At 37.2% G+C, this 3,641-nt stretch overlaps 1 long non-coding RNA gene across 1 annotated transcript; it reads left to right on the top strand.

The window, feature by feature from the left end:
- The first annotated feature begins 2,083 nt into the window (after window positions 1-2,083).
- On the top strand, window positions 2,084-2,795 carry LOC149158969 (uncharacterized). The gene is made up of 3 exons (XR_016261689.1): window positions 2,084-2,305; window positions 2,448-2,516; window positions 2,663-2,795. It is a non-coding gene; the product is annotated as an uncharacterized LOC149158969 (long non-coding RNA).
- The last annotated feature ends 846 nt before the right edge of the window (window positions 2,796-3,641 follow it).

Below are 3,641 nucleotides of genomic sequence, written 5' to 3'. Positions count from 1 at the left end.
TCAACTCCCTCTCTCTACCCCCATCTCTCTCTCTCTCTCTCTCTCTCTCTCTCTCTCTCTAATCCTGTCACTATCTCCATGCCTCTCTCCTCTCTCTCCCCCTCTTTACCCCCTCCATATTTGTATCTCCATCTCTCTCTATTACCTTTCTCTCCCTCTCTCACTCCTCTCCTTCTCTCTCTCTCTCTGCATTCCTCCTCTTCCATGTCCTTCAATTTATCTCCTTCAATGCAATCAATCAAATAGGATTATAAATCATCATCTACACTGAAATCAATGCATCTAGTGCAAGAATTCTTCTTCCCTCTCTCCCCCCTACATCTATATCTATATCTCCCTTCATCTCTCCTTCTTTTTCTCTTTAATTCACCCCTCCTCCCCAAACACATATGCTTTCTCCCTCCATATCTATCTCTCTCTCCCTTTCTATATATCTCTTCTTCCCTCTCTTCACCTTCCATCTATATATCTATCTCTCTTTATCTCTCTTTTGTCTCTCTATATCACCCCCAAAACATACACACTCGTTATCCATATTTATCTATCTCTCCCTCCCTCTTCCTCTCCTTACATCTTCCTCTCCCTCTGTCTCCCTTATCACTCCCTCTCTCTTTCTCCACCTTTCTCTCTTTGTGTATTTCTTCTTACCTCCCTCTTTCTCTCCCTTCCTCTCTCCTTCTCTCTCTCACATCCAAGATCTCTTCCTTCCTCTCTCTCCCTTTCTCTCTTGCCTCCCTCTGTCTCTCCCCCTTATCTCTTTGTCTTTGTCTCTCTCTCTCTCAACCATCCAACTTTGTCACTATCTCTCCTTCTCTCCCCCTCTTCTCTCTATCTCTCCTTCTTTATCTCTCTATCTCACCACCAAACATATACACTCTCTCTCCATCTCTCCCTTATCACTCCCTATCTCTCTCTATCCACCTCTATCACTTTGTCTTTGTTCTTCCCTCCCATATATATCTAGAGGTAATATATATCATGATATATTAATATATATTATAATATAACAAATTTAATATTATGTTAAATTTAATATTGTATTAATCGTAAGTTATTAAATTTATAATATTAATATTATATTAGATTTAATGATATTTTTTACATAGCATGATACCAAAATTTTCAAATATTACAAGTTCTAGGTGATGGAAATATTTATGTCTCTCTCTCTCTCTCTCTCTCTCTCTCTCTCTCTCTCTATATATATATATATATATATATATATATATATATATATATATGCGATATGGTTTTCCCTGATTCATTGTACAAATATTTAATTAAAGAAATATTAAAAGATTTTGGATTCTTTGTGTTGAAATAACATTTTTACTTTATTTTACAAAATGATATTGACTTTAGTAAAGAGTAAAAATGTTCAAAATTTTACCTAATTTGGAATTTTAATGTGGTAATTTTTTTGTTGAAAATATTTATGTCTTTATTTATATATATATATATATATATATATATATATATATATGGTTTTCCGTGATTCATTGTACAAATATTTAATTAAAGAAATATTAAAAGATTTTGGATTCTTTGTGTTGAAATAACATTTTTACTTTATTTTACGAAAAGATATTGACTTTAGTAAAGAGTAAAGATGTTCAAAATTTTACCTAATTTGGAATTTTAATGTGGTAAATTTTTTTTTGAAGGTAAATTTATGATCCATTCAAATTCAAAGTATATGATAAAATAACTATTGAACTCATAAGAGCCCACGAGGCTTTGGATTGACTGTGAATGGGTGTCACATACCCCGGGATTAAATTTTTTTTTTATATTTACATTACCATAAGTTGGCATTAATCCCCTGTACGAAGAATACTTTACAATTTAACTTTCTGATGCTATGGTCCACCGAATACGATTTGGTTAACGCATCTTCGCCTTTTCCGTTGCCGGAATTAACTAGCTGTCACAGGCACTGAAGAGAGGGGCACTGCTGGCGATACCAGCATTTAACACCCGGCCATGGCATTTAATTACGCCGGCTTGTTCACGTGAAGGGGTGAGGTCCCGGGTGTACTGGGGTTCGCGCCTTTGGTTTTTACCGCCTTACTCGACGGTCAGGATGTTTTGATGTCTATCCAAGGGTTGCGCTGCCTCTGGCGTTACCATCACAGATTAACCCTATGACACTAGTCTCTATTCAGTCTTCTCGAGATTTCCGCAAGGCTTGGCGACCCTGCTTCAATCCGCTCCGCCTCATTGCTGCCAGAGGACCGACTTGAGTTCCTCAGACCGCCGAGCGACCATCCAGAGGCATCATATGCACTTTTTCGATGATTTCCTGGTAAAGTTACATCTGCTATCCTTATATATTTTGAGTTCTATCACTCTCGGCTTCTATTTCTGTTTAGAGATTTTTCCTGAGTTTGTATGAAGCTAATGGACATCATGCTTGTTTGTTTTTCATGGGGCGCGGTGCTGCCCAGCCTTCCGAGCTCGCTACTGGAAGAGAAAGGTCTCCTTCCAATTTTATGACTTATCCGACTTCCTTACAGGTGCGTTCTTTTTCAATCACTCTTAGGGTAGTTGTTCAGGGTTAGTGTTTTCATTTATGTCTGGTAGCAGAGGGGTTTCTCTCCCTCGTACCCTGGACGTAACCCAACGATCCACAACCTTACCCCCTTCCCATTGTTGGTCGCAGATGGCGACAGGAGGCTCACACCTGATCTGCTTTACGCCTCTTCTGATTGCAAACGTATGGGTTCCAGGTGGAGCCCAACCAAACCAAGTTTCAGGATTGAGAAATGTTAAATCTATGAAGGCCTGTTTTCGGCTATTCTGAGTAGTTGTAAATTTGACCTTATTATTCAAGAATATGTATGGGTATAGCTTCATGCACATTCTTTTTGGTTTACATTGTCTGTACACAATCTTTTTACTTACTTCTTATGATATCAGGATGTTTGTAGCCTTGCGGCTTTTGCTAATTTTTGCATTAGAGTTCTGTCTCTATTCCTATGAATGAAACGTTAGCAATGATGGTTGCGTGCTTTCGGGTAATAAAGACCCAGGTTTTATGTATCTTCTTCAACAGTCAATCGCTGTCCGTTAATCTGGTTTGCACAGTCTTTTATAATGACATAAGACTATGGATATTTATTTTGGCAAAACCCTCCTTATGGTTTTGGTAAAGAAGATTTGTTGGGAAATTCACATGATTTTATTGATAGCAGTTCCAGGCATGATTATGACTTTATGCATTACTATGTATATGTGTTGCGGCTTTTAATCTCGCTCACAACGGGCAGTCAAAGATTGATTTTACCTTACAAAAACAATTTTGTTCAGAATCTAATATCTCTACCAGATATCTCGATTTACAGCTCTGTTTTCTTTTTCTTTCGAGATTGTGGATTGCAGAAAGATGTTACTTCACTTCTGTTACTCGTTAAATGTTTAATGTCTACTTTTGTTACAGTATTATTGGAAGAAAGTTTTGTACCATGGTAAATTATCCGACTCGAAGGGTTTATTTTTAATTACAGTTTTCCAATTTATCTCTGTCCCTTTTTGGTATGCTGCTATAGCCTGTCTTATTCTTTCGTTTACCTTACTCGTAACCAAAACTCATTTACATTCTCAGGAATTTAACCATCATTTTCCCCATACTATGTTTAATC

Source organism: Pinus tabuliformis, chromosome 5_2, assembly GCF_031772625.1.
Source record: "Pinus tabuliformis cultivar Carrire ecotype Pingquan chromosome 5_2, CPIR1, whole genome shotgun sequence".
In the NCBI taxonomy this organism is placed as follows: Eukaryota; Viridiplantae; Streptophyta; class Pinopsida; order Pinales; family Pinaceae; genus Pinus; species Pinus tabuliformis.
The sequence above is the reverse complement of the archived record's forward strand: the minus strand, read 5'-3'. Positions and strand labels throughout refer to the sequence as shown.